This window comes from Macaca fascicularis, chromosome 1, assembly GCF_037993035.2.
Source record: "Macaca fascicularis isolate 582-1 chromosome 1, T2T-MFA8v1.1".
Lineage (NCBI taxonomy): Eukaryota > Metazoa > Chordata > Mammalia > Primates > Cercopithecidae > Macaca > Macaca fascicularis.
In genome coordinates, this window is record NC_088375.1 from 82897824 (window position 1) to 82911672 (window position 13849).

The following is a 13849-nucleotide window of genomic DNA, read 5'->3' on the forward strand; positions in this document are numbered from 1 at the left end:
TTAAACCCCAAAAGGTGGGAGGAAAAATTAAGTTATGTCGTTATAATACTGTCTACTCTTACAAATTAATAGTTTTAGGATATTACATATTTCTTCTATATCCTTATTTATTTTTTGTGTATCAGACATATACAAATCCTGAAAATCTGTTTAAAACTTTTCATTATAATTATGCTTTAAATAAATTTCTTCTTGCATTTCTGGTGATTTTTCCTATATATAGTAGCTTCTATACTGTATGGTTTATGACTGTTTATTTGTTTGTTTGTTTATTTATTTATTTATTTTTGAGACAGAGTCTCACTCTGTCACCTAGGCTGGAGTGCAGTGGCGCGATCTCGGCTCACTGCAACCTACGCCCCTCCAGGTTTAAGCAATTCTCTACCTCAGCCTCCAGAGTAGCTGGGATTACAGGCGCGTGCCACCAGCCTGGCTAATTTTTTTGTATTTTTAGTAGAGACGGGGTTTTACCATCTTGGCCAGGCTGGTCTTGAACTCCTGACCTCGTGATCCACCCACCTCTGCCTCCCAAAGTGCTGAGATTACAGGCGTGAGTCCCCACGCCCAGCCAGTTTATGACTGTTAAATCGTCTTCACAAAGCATGTCATTTATCAAAACGTTATAAAAATCTTTAAAGTACTTTTAACTTGCCTGATAAAAACTACTTCTGTTTCTTTTGTGTATGTATATTTGCCAAGTTAATTTTTGCCCATTGCTTTATTTTTTATATTCTCTTCAAGTGTGCTTCTTATAAATAGCGTAATTCTGAATTTTGTTTTATAACTCAGTTAATAATTATCTTTTAAAAAGAAAAATGTTTGTTAACTTATAACAATTAATGCACTTTTTTTCCATTTCACCTTATATTTTACTTTTTCCTTAAAGTTTTTGTCCTTATTTTTGCTCTATTGATTGGCTGATCTTCAGTGACCTCCCTCTTTTTTTTTTTCACTATGTTGATTTTGGGAGTTTTATTCTACTCTTAAATTTCTTTAATGATAATCTTCCCTCTCCTGATTCTCACAATAAAATGTATTTATCTGCTATTAAGAGAAAACAAAATGTTTATCCTCTAAGATGCCATATTCCTCCATAGCATTTCCTCAGGCCAATAAAATGAGATCTCAAGAATGGTGTTGCTTTCTAATTCTCCCCTTCTCCAGAAATGAGATGTTGGAACAACCGAACTCCCACTCCCTACTCAACAGTTAGTCTTCACTGAGATGGCTTAGTACTTTCAGTTCTAGACTATTACTGAAATAGAAGTATGTCTTTTCTTTATTTTCAGTGTTGGGGGCTCTAGTGCAATGGTGATCATAGCTTACTGCAACCTCAAACTCAAGTGATCCTCCCACCTGGGCCTCCAGAGTAGCTGGGACTATGGGCATGTGCCACTATAGCTAGATTTTTTTTTTTTTTTTTTAAGATGGGATCTTGTTACGTTGCCCAGGCTGATCTCTAACTCCTGGCCTCAAGTGATCCTTTCAGCCTCCTGAATAGGTGGGATTATAGGCATAAGCCACCACACCTGGTTGTATTTTCTGTTTTAAAAGTCCTTATATAGCACATAAATTACATACTCCCAGAAAGTTCATCTTCATCCATTTAACTATGTAGACCGGAATGAGAATATAATGTTTACAACATTGATTATGATGTGAGACTGCCTAAGTTCAAAATCTGTGATCTAGCCATGCTGGAGAAACAAAGACTGAACTTAACCTCCTTCCATAAAGAACTAAATAAAATAAAGGAAAGAAATACTGGTGGGGTACATTGGTTCATGCCTCTGTAATGCCAGCAATTTGGGAGGCCAAGGCGGGTGGAGTACTTGAGCTGAAGAGTTCAAGACTAGCCTGGACAATGTAGTGAAAACCTATCTCTACAAAAAGTGCAAGAAAACTAGTCAGGCATGGTGGTGCACACCTGTGGTCCCAGCTACTCAGGAGGCTGAGGTGGGAGGATGGCTTGATCCCAGGAAGTTGAGGCTGCAGTGAGTTGATCATGCCACTGCACTCTAGCATGGTCAACAGAGTAAGACTATTTCTCAAAAAGAGAGAGAGAGAGAGAGAGAGAAAGAGAAATAAATAAATACCTTCAGGTACTGATTAACAGGTAGTACAGGATTATGATTCTGGAAATAAGGGAAACAAGTGAGAGAGAGGATTTCTGCCTGGGGATAGTTTTTGGACTACAAATATGTACAGGGAGGGGGAACTGGCCTCAATAAGTTGAGGAAATGGCTGAAATTTTTAGGGCAGAGTCCTATAAAGAAGGAAGCTATGAAGAAAATAAAAAGCCCCAGAAATCTGCCCTGGGGTCCTGTGACTCTGCTTAGTAGGCAGAATGTTCGTAGGGTGAAAGTTCACAAAGATGAATTGGAACCAGTACTTGTAAGCAGAACAATCTTTAGAAATCACCAAGTTCTGACTGCCCAGAGTGGAGGATCTCAGTGATTGTACAAGGCATTCAGTGTGGACCCCGAATGGGTAAACCTTAGCAATAGAGCCAACTATCCCTAAAGGAAAGTCTGTTTTATACCTACCCTTCCAAAGATTAAAGATAGACCTCAAAGAGATCAAACTGATCTGCATTTAATTACCTGAAGAAATGAAAGACAACACTCTTTAAATGAAAACAGCAAAAATCAGATATATAACATGCAACATTGACAATGCCTGATTTTCAACCAGAAATTATTAAACATGCCCAGAAACAGTAAAATGTGACCTACAACTAAGAGAAAAAAAATCAATGGAAACAGAAATGGCAAAATGGGGCTATCAGAAAAGGACACTAAAACAGATTATATATTTATGTACAAGTATTTAAATGAAAACATGAACATAACAAATAGACAAATGAAAGATATTTAAAAAGAGCAAAATAGCAAAACTTAAAGAGATGAAAAAAACAATACAGTCAGCCCTTTGTATTTGTGGAGGATTGGTTTCAGGGCTCCAAGGATACCAAAACCCACAGATACTCAAGTCACTTATGTAAATCATGTATTTACATATAACCTACCCACATCCTCCTGTATACTTTAAATCACCTCTAGATTACTTTTAATGCCAAATACAATGTAAATGCTATGTAATTTTTATATGATATTGTATATTTTTTATTGTTTTAATTTTTTAATTGTTTTTTAAAAACACTTTCCATTTGTGGTTGGTTGAATCCATGGGTGCGAAACCCACAGACATGGATGGCTGAGTGTATCCTAAATGAAAATTTAACTTGATGAGATTAATAGGAGATTAGACACTGCAGAAAAAAATCTGAACTTGAAAAAATAGAAATAGAATCAATTACAAAGGAAGCACAGAGAGGAAAGAAGACTAAGAAATCAAACAAAAGCAGAGCCTCAGTTGCCTGTGGGATAATACCAAGTGATCTATCATATGTGTAATTATAGTTCCATGGGAAAAGAGAAGGTGGACGGACAAAAGATATCTGAAAAATGATGAAATAGTTTCCAAATTTGATGAAAAGTATAAACCAATAGATTTGAGGAGCTCAATGAAATTCAATGAAAACAAAATAGAAAACAATGCCCAAAACATAATAAAATTACTGAAAACCAGTGAAAAGGAGAAAATTGTAAATGCAGCAAGACCTCCTCCTCCAAAAAAGATAAAGAATGAGAAACAGAAAAATAAGAAATTTCACAGACGAAGGGGGGCGGAGCAAGATGGCCGAATAGGAGCAGCTCCAGTCTCCAACTCCCAGCGCCAGCGACACAGAAGACCGGTGATTTCTGCATTTTCAACTGAGGTACTGGGTTCATCTCACTGGGGAGTGCCGGACGATCGGTGCTGGTCAGCTGCTGCAGCCCGACCAGCGAGAGCTGAAGCAGGGCGAGGCATTGCCTCACCTGGGAAGCGCAAGGGGGAAGGGAGTCCCTTTTCCTAGCCAGGGGAACTGAGACACACAACACCTGGAAAATCGGGTAACTCCCACCCCAATACTGCGCTTTAAGCAAACAGGCACACCAGGAGATCATATCCCACACCTGGCCGGGAGGGTCCCACACCCACGGAGCCTCCCTCATTGCTAGCACAGCAGTCTGTGATCTACCGGCAAGGCAGCAGCGAGGCTGGGGGAGGGGCGCCCGCCATTGCTGAGGCTTAAGTAGGTAAACAAAGCTGCTGGGAAGCTCGAACTGGGTGGAGCTCACAGCAGCTCAAGGAAACCTGCCTGTCTCTGTAGACTCCACCTCTGGGGACAGGGCACAGTAAACTAAACAAACGCAGCAGACACCTCTGCAGACGCAAATGACTCTGTCTGACAGCTTTGAAGAGAGCAGTGGATCTCCCAACATGGAGGTTGAGATCTGAGAAGGGACAGACTCCCTGCTCAAGTGGGTCCCTGACCCCTGAGTAGCCTAACTGGGAGACATCCCCCACTAGGGGCAGTCTGACACCCCACACCTCACAGGGAGGAGTACACCCCTGAGAGGAAGCTTCCAAAGCAAGAATCAGACAGGTACACTCGCTGTTCAGAAATATTCTATCTTCTGCAGCCTCTGCTGCTGATACCCAGGCAAACAGGGTCTGGAGTGGACCTCAGGCAATCTCCAACAGACCTACAGCTGAGGGTCCTGACTGTTAGAAGGAAAACTATCAAACAGGAAGGACACCTACACCAAAACCCCATCAGTACGTCACCATCATCAAAGACCAGAGGCAGATAAAACCACAAAGATGGGGAAAAAGCAGGGCAGAAAAGCTGGAAATTCCAAAAATAAGAGCGCATCTCCCCCGGCAAAGGAGCGCAGCTCATCGCCAGCAATAGATCAAAGCTGGACGGAGAATGACTTTGACGAGATGAGAGAAGAAGGCTTCAGTCCATCAAATTTCTCAGAGCTAAAGGAGGAATTACGTACCCAGCGCAAAGAAACTAAAAATCTTGAAAAAAAAGTGGAAGAATTGATGGCTAGAGTAATTAATGCAGAGAAGGTCCTACACGAAATGAAAGAGATGAAAACCATGACACGAGAAATACGTGACAAATGCACAAGCTTCAGTAACCAACTCGATCAACTGGAGGAAAGAGTATCAGCGATTGAGGATCAAATGAATGAAATGAAGCGAGAAGAGAAACCAAAAGAAAAAAGAAGAAAAAGAAATGAACAAAGCCTGCAAGAAGTATGGGATTATGTAAAAAGACCAAACCTACGTCTGATTGGGGTGCCTGAAAGTGAGGAGGAAAATGGAACCAAGTTGGAAAACACTCTTCAGGATATCATCCAGGAGAACTTCCCCAACCTAGTAGGGCAGGCCAACATTCAAATCCAGGAAATACAGAGAACGCCACAAAGATACTCCTCGAGAAGAGCAACTCCAAGACACATAATTGCCAGATTCACCAAAGTTGAAATGAAGGAAAAAATCTTAAGGGCAGCCAGAGAGAAAGGTCGGGTTACCCACAAAGGGAAGCCCATCAGACTAACAGCAGATCTCTCGGCAGAAGCTCTACAAGCCAGAAGAGAGTGGGGGCCAATATTAAACATTCTTAAAGAAAAGAATTTTAAACCCAGAATTTCATATCCAGCCAAAGTAAGTTTCATAAGTGAAGGAGAAATAAAATCCTTTACAGATAAGCAAATGCTTAGAGATTTTGTCACCACTAGGCCTGCCTTACAAGAGACCCTGAAGGAAGCACTCAACATGGAAAGGAACAACCGGTACCAGCCATTGCAAAAACATGCCAAAATGTAAAGACCATTGAGGCTAGGAAGAAACTGCATCAACTAACGAGCAAAATAACCAGTTAATGTCATAATGGCAGGATCAAGTTCACACATAACAATATTAACCTTAAATGTAAATGGACTAAATGCTCCAATTAAAAGACACAGACTGGCAAACTGGATAAAGAGTCAAGACCCATCAGTCTGCTGTATTCAGGAGACCCATCTCACATGCAGAGACACACATAGGCTCAAAATAAAGGGATGGAGGAAGATTTACCAAGCAAATGGAGAACAAAAAAAAGCAGGGGTTGCAATACTAGTCTCTGATAAAACAGACTTTAAACCATCAAAGATCAAAAGAGACAAAGAAGGCCATTACATAATGGTAAAGGGATCAATTCAACAGGAAGAGCTAACTATCCTAAATATATATGCACCCAATACAGGAGCACCCAGATTCATAAAGCAAGTCCTTAGAGACTTACAAAGAGACTTAGACTCCCATACAATAATAATGGGAGACTTCAACACTCCACTGTCAACATTAGACAGATCAACGAGACAGAAAGTTAACAAGGATATCCAGGAATTGAACTCATCTCTGCAGCAAGCAGACCTAATAGACATCTATAGAACTCTCCACCCCAAATCAACAGAATATACATTCTTCTCAGCACCACATCATACTTACTCCAAAATTGACCACGTAATTGGAAGTAAAGCACTCCTCAGCAAATGTACAAGAACAGAAATTATAACAAACTGTCTCTCAGACCACAGTGCAATCAAACTAGAACTCAGGACTAAGAAACTCAATCAAAACCGCTCAACTACATGGAAACTGAACAACCTGCTCCTGAATGACTACTGGGTACATAACGAAATGAAGGCAGAAATAACGATGTTCTTTGAAACCAATGAGAACAAAGATTCAACATACCAGAATCTCTGGGACACATTTAAAGCAGTGTGTAGAGGGAAATTTATAGCACTAAATGCCCACAAGAGAAAGCAGGAAAGATCTAAAATTGACACTCTAACATCGCAATTAAAAGAACTAGAGAAGCAAGAGCAAACACATTCGAAAGCTAGCAGAAGGCAAGAAGTAACTAAGATCAGAGCAGAACTGAAGGAGATAGAGACACAAAAAACCCTCCAAAAAATCAATGAATCCAGGAGTTGGTTTTTTGAAAAGATCAACAAAATTGACAGACCACTAGCCAGACTAATAAAGAAGAAAAGAGAGAAGAATCAAATCGACGCAATTAAAAATGATAAAGGGGATATCACCACCGACCCCACAGAAATACAAACTACCATCAGAGAATACTATAAACACCTCTACGCAAATAAACTGGAAAATCTAGAAGAAATGGATAATTTCATGGACACTTACACTCTTCCAAGACTAAACTAGGAAGAAGTTGAATCCCTGAATAGACCAATAGCAGGCTCTGAAATTGAGGCAATAATTAATAGCCTACCAACCAAAAAAAGTCCAGGACCAGATGGATTCACAGCTGAATTCTACCAGAGGTACAAGGAGGAGTTGGTACCATTCCTTCTGAAACTATTCCAATCAATAGAAAAAGAGGGAATCCTCCCTAACTCATTTTATGAGGCCAACATCATCCTGATACCAAAGCCTGGCAGAGACACAACAAAAAAAGAGAATTTTAGACCAATATCCCTGATGAACATCGATGCAAAAATCCTCAATAAAATACTGGTAAACCGGATTCAGCAACACATCAAAAAGCTTATCCACCATGATCAAGTGGGCTTCATCCCTGGGATGCAAGGCTGGTTCAACATTCGCAAATAAATAAACATAATCCAGCATATAAACAGCACCAAAGACAAGAACCACATGATTATCTCAATAGATGCAGAAAAGGCTTTTGACAAAATTCAACAGCCCTTCATGCTAAAATCGCTCAATAAATTCGGTATTGATGGAACGTACCTCAAAATAATAAGAGCTATTTATGACAAACCCACAGCCAATATCATACTGAATGGGCAAAAACTGGAAAAATTCCCTTTGAAAACTGGCACAAGACAGGGATGCCCTCTCTCACCACTCCTATTCAACATAATGTTGGAAGTTCTGGCTAGGGCAATCAGGCAAGAGAAAGAAATCAAGGGTATTCAGTTAGGAAAAGAAGAAGTCAAATTGTCCCTGTTTGCAGATGACATGATTGTATATTTAGAAAACCCCATTGTCTCAGCCCAAAATATCCTTAAGCTGATAAGCAACTTCAGCAAAGTCTCAGGATACAAAATTAATGTGCAAAAATCACAAGCATTCTTATACACCAGTAACAGACAAACAGAGAGCCAAATCAGGAATGAACTTCCATTCACAATTGCTTCAAAGAGAATAAAATACCTAGGAATCCAACTTACGAGGGATGTAAAGGACCTCTTCAACGAGAACTACAAACCACTGCTCAGTGAAATCAAAGAGGACACAAACAAATGGAAGAACATACCATGCTCATGGATAGGAAGAATCAATATCGTGAAAATGGCCATACTGCCCAAGGTTATTTATAGATTCAATGCCATCCCCATCAAGCTACCAATGAGTTTCTTCACAGAATTGGAAAAAACTGCTTTAAAGTTCATATGGAACCAAAAAAGAGCCCGCATCTCCAAGACAATCCTAAGTCAAAAGAACAAAGCTGGAGGCATCACGCTACCTGACTTCAAACTATACTACAAGGCTACAGTAACCAAAACAGCATGGTACTGGTACCAAAACAGATATAGACCAATGGAACAGAACAGAGTCCTCAGAAATAATACCACACATCTACAGCCATTTGATCTTTGACAAACCTGAGAGAAACAAGAAATGGGGAAAGGATTCCCTATTTAATAAATGGTGTTGGGAAAATTGGCTAGCCATAAGTAGAAAGCTGAAACTGGATCCTTTCCTTACTCCTTATACGAAAATTAATTCAAGATGGATTAGAGACTTAAATGTTAGACCTAATACCATAAAAACCCGAGAGGAAAACCTAGGTAGTACCATTCAGGACATAGGCATGGGCAAAGACTTCATGTCTAAAACACCAAAAAAAACGGCAGCAAAAGCCAAAATTGACAAATGGAATCTCATTAAACTAAAGAGCTTCTGCACAGCAAAAGAAACTACCATCAGAGTGAACAGGCAACCTACAGAATGGGAGAAAATTTTTGCAATCTACTCATCTGACAAAGGGCTAATATCCAGAACCTACAAAGAACTCAAACAAATTTACAAGAAAAAAACAAACAACCCCATCAAAAAGTGGGCAAAGGATATGAACAGACATTTCTCAAAAGAAGACATTCATACAGCCAACAGACACATGAAAAAATGCTCATCATCACTGGCCATCAGAGAAATGCAAATCAAAACCACAATGAGATACCATCTCACACCAGTTAGAATGGCAATCATTAAAAAGTCAGGAAACAACAGGTGCTGGAGAGGATGTGGAGAAATAGGAACACTTTTACACTGTTGGTGGGATTGTAAACTAGTTCAACCATTATGGAAAACAGTATGGCGATTCCTCAAGGATCTAGAACTAGATGTACCATATGACCCAGCCATCCCATTACTGGGTATATACCCAAAGGATTATAAATTATGCTGCTATAAAGACACATGCACACGTATGTTTATTGCAGCACTATTCACAATAGCAAAGACTTGGAATCATCCCAAATGTCCATCAGTGACAGATTGGATTAAGAAAATGTGGCACATATACACCATGGAATACTATGCAGCCATAAAAAAGGATGAGTTTGAGTCCTTTGTAGGGACTTGGATGCAGCTGAAATCCATCATTCTTAGCAAACTATCACAAGAACAGAAAACCAAACACCGCATGTTCTCACTCATAGGTGGGAACTGAACAATGAGATCACTCGGACTGAGGAAGGGGAACATCACACACCGGGGCCTATCATGGGGAGGGGGGAGGTGGGAGGGAGGAGGGATTGCATTGGGAGTTATACCTGATGTAAATGACGAGTTGATGCATGCAGCACAGCAACATGGCACAAGTATACATATGTAACAAACCTGCACGTTATGCACATGTACCCTACAACTTAAAGTATAATAATAATAAATAAATTAAAAAAAAAAAAAAAGAAAAGAAATTTCACAGACTTCTGGTGAGAAATTATGTAAGAAATAAGGCAATGGAGTAACATTTTTAAAGAGAGAAAAATCTCTTTGGATTTTGTGTATCTAACAAAGGACTTGTATCCATCATACATAAGGAAGACCTCTTACAAGACAAAGTACCAATAAAAATACAAGACAACCCAATAAAAAGTGTGCAAAGTATTTGATCAGACATTTAATGAAAGAAGATGACAAATAGATACAATCTGTGCTAAACATCACAGTGTTCAGGGAAATGTACATTAAAACTCCAATGACAATTCACTGTATAGCCATTGGAATGGCTAAAATTAAAATACTGACAATATCAGATGTTAAAAAAGGTATGGAGAAACTAGAAGTTTCATACATTGCAGGTGATAATGCAAAATGGTACAGTCACTTTGGAAAACTGGCAACTACTTTTAAAGTTAAATACTCACCGGGCCGGGCGCAGTGGCTCAAGCCTGTAATCCCAGCACTTTGGGAGGCCGAGGCGGGCGGATCACAAGGTCACGAGATCAAGACCACGGTGAAAACCCGTCTCTACTAAAAATACAAAAAATTAGCGGGGCGCAGTGGCGGGTGCCTGTAGTCCTAGCTACTCGGGAGGCTGAGGCAGGAGAATGGCGTGAACCCGGGAGGCGGAGCTTGCAGTGAGCCGAGATTGCACAACTGCACTCCAGCCTGGGCGACAGAGCAAGACTCTGTCTCAAAAAAAAAAAAAAAAAAAAAAAGTTAAATACTCACCATTTAATCCATCAGTTCCATTCCACATTATTCACCCATGAAAAATGAAAACAAGTCCACACAAAGACTTGCACCCAAGTGGTCAGAGAAGCTTTATTTGCAATTGCCAAAACCTGAAAACAATCCAAGTGTATATAAATAGGTGAACAGATAAGAAAAATTTGATATATATTTGATATATTCATGTATTAGAATAGCATGCAGCAGTAAAAAACAAACAAACAAACAAACAAAACCAAAAAAAACCACTACTACATGCAACAATTGGGATAAATATCAAAAACATGTTGAACAAAAGAAGCCAGACACAAAGGAGTACCTACTATGTGATTCCATGTACTCATATGAAACTTGACAAGACAAATTTGATCTATAGCAACAATAACTAGACAGATTGTTTTCTGAAGCCAGGGATGGGAGGAGATTGGGATGGGTCACAAGGCATCTTTCTAGGACGGTGAAGTTTTCTATATTTTGTTTATGGAGGTAGTTACAAATATATATGAGTGTTTAAAACTCATCAAAATGAACAATTAGCATTTTTCTATATAAAAATTATGTTTCAATGCAAATGATTTTTTTAAAAAACTAGCTGTTCTGTTTACTATTTGAAGGAAGGTATTAATAGAGATATCCTGTCTGTACCATAGTTTCCTCAAAGGTAAGTTAGGGATAATATTATTACCCTGCCTGGAATGGTTGTGGAATTAAGTTAATCATTGCAAAGCTGTTTCTTAATTTTATTTTTTGTCTTTTTGAAAAGTTTTATTGCAAATGAACAAATGCATCATGAAATCTTTGCCCATGCCTATGTCCTGAATGGTATTGCCTAGGTTATCTTCCAGAGTTTTTACAGTTTAGGGTTTTACATTGTTGTGTATATTTATATTGTTGTATATATTTATAGGGTACAAAGTGATATAATGATTTATGAACATAAGGAATAATTAAGCTAATTAACATAACCATCATCTCAAATACTTATCATTTTTATGATAAAGACATTTGAAATTTATTCTCTTGGTGATTTTGAAATGTGCAATACACTATTATTAAATATATTCACCATGCTGTGCAATGCATCTCAAAAAAAAAAAAAAAAACACACACACACACACACAAATCTTACTCCTTCCATCTGAGGCTTTGTACCCTTTGACCATCATTCCATTTCCCCCACTCATAGCCTTTAGTAAACACCATTCTCCTCTCTTTTATGAGTTCCACTGCTTGAGATTCCACATATAATTGAGAACATGTGATATTTGTCTTTCAGTGCCTTGCTGTGCCTAGCTTATTTTATTTAGTGTGTCTTCCAGTTCCATCCATATTGACACAAATGACAGATTGAATTTCTTCTTTAAAGCTGAATAGTATTTTATTGTGTACATATAATACCTTTTGTTTGTCCATTCATCTCTTGATAGACAGGTAGTGTCCATAAGTGTCCATAAGTGAATAGTGCTGAAAGGAACATGCAAGTGCAGACATCTCTGAAGTACTTGTTTCAGATCTTTTGGGTAAATACCCAGAAGTGAGATTGTTGGATCATGTGGTAATTCTATTTTTAGTTTTTTGAGGAACCTCCATACAGTTTTCCAAAAGGGCAGTATGAAATTATATTCCAAACAACAGTGTTCAACTGTCCTCTTTTCTCCAAATCCTTGCCACATGTACTTTCATCATTTTGATAATAGCTATTCTGATAGGTGTAAGGTGATGACTCATTGTGATTTTAACTTGAATTTCTCTAGTGATTAGTGGTATTGAGCATTTTTTTTTCATATATCTGTTGGCCATTTGTATGTCTTCTCTTGAGACATATCTACTTTTTATTGGATTGTTTATTTTCTTTCTGTAAAGGTATTTGAGTTGCTTATAAATTATCCCCTTATCAGATGTATAGCTTGCAAAATATTTTCTCCAAATTCATAGGCTGTCCCTTCAGTCTATGAATTGTTTCCTTTGGTTTGCAGAAGATTTTTAGTTTGATGTAATCCTATTCATCTCATTTTGCTTTTGTTGCTTGTGCTTTCAGGGTCATATCCAAGAAATCATTGCTTAGACCAACATCATGGAGCTTTGCCCCTGTCTTCTTCTAGAAGTTTTACAGTTTTCAGTCTTCATTTTTTAATTTTTAATTTAATTTTATTATATATTTTTATTTCAATAGTTTTGGGGTACAAGTGATTATTGGTTACATGGATAAGTTCTTTAGTGGTGATTTCTGAAATTTTGGTGCACCTATCAACTGAGCAATATACACTGTACCCAATATGTAGTCTTTTATCTCACACCACCCTCCTACCCTTCCCACCTGAGTCCCCAAAGTTTATTATATTGTTCTTATGCCTTTGCATCCTTATAGCTTAGCTCCCACGTATAAGTGAGAACATATGATACGTGGTTTTCCATTCCTGGGTTACTTCACTTAGAATAATGTACTCCAGCTCCATCCAAGTTTCTGCAAAAGACATTGTTTTGTTCCTTTTTTATAGTTGAGTGGTATTCCATGATGTGTATATACCGCATTTAATTTACCCACTTATTGGTTGTTGGGCACTTAGATTGTTTCCATATTTCTGCAATTGTAAAATGTGGTGCTATAAACGTGTGTACATGTGTCTTTTTTTAACTTTTAAGTTCAGGGGAACGTGCAGAACGTGCAGATTTGTTACATAGGTAAACGTGTCAAAGGAGTTTGTTATACAGATTATTTAATCAGCCTTGTATTAATCCATTACTTATTTTTCCTTACTCTCTCCCTCCTCCCACTTTCCACCCTCCAATAGGCCCCAGTGTGTGTTGTTCCCCTCTATGTGTCCATGTGCTGTCATCATTTAGCTCCTACTTACAAGTGAGAACATGTGGTATTTGGTTTTCTATTCCTGCATTAGTTTGCTAAGGATAATGGCCTCCAGTTTCATCCATGTCCCTGCACAGAATATGATCTCATTCTTTTTATGGCTGCATAATATTCCATAGTATATACATACCATGTTTTCTTCAGCTAGTCTATCACTGATGGGCATTTAGGTTGATTCCATGTCTTTACTATCATGAACAGTGCTGCAATGGATATATGCATGCATGTGTCTTTATAATAGAATGATTTATATTCCTTTGCATATATACCCAGTAATGGCATTGCTGGGTCAAATGGTAGTTCCATCTTTAGGTCTTTGAAGAATCGCCACACTGTCTTCCACAATGGCTGAACTAATTT

General features: G+C 38.5%; 1 protein-coding gene across 1 annotated transcript in view; it reads left to right on the forward strand.

Annotated features, from left to right (window-relative positions):
* Window positions 1-13849, forward strand: part of DNAH14 (dynein axonemal heavy chain 14) — a 526180-nt gene that overhangs the window by 129988 nt on the left and 382343 nt on the right. The window lies entirely within an intron of this gene.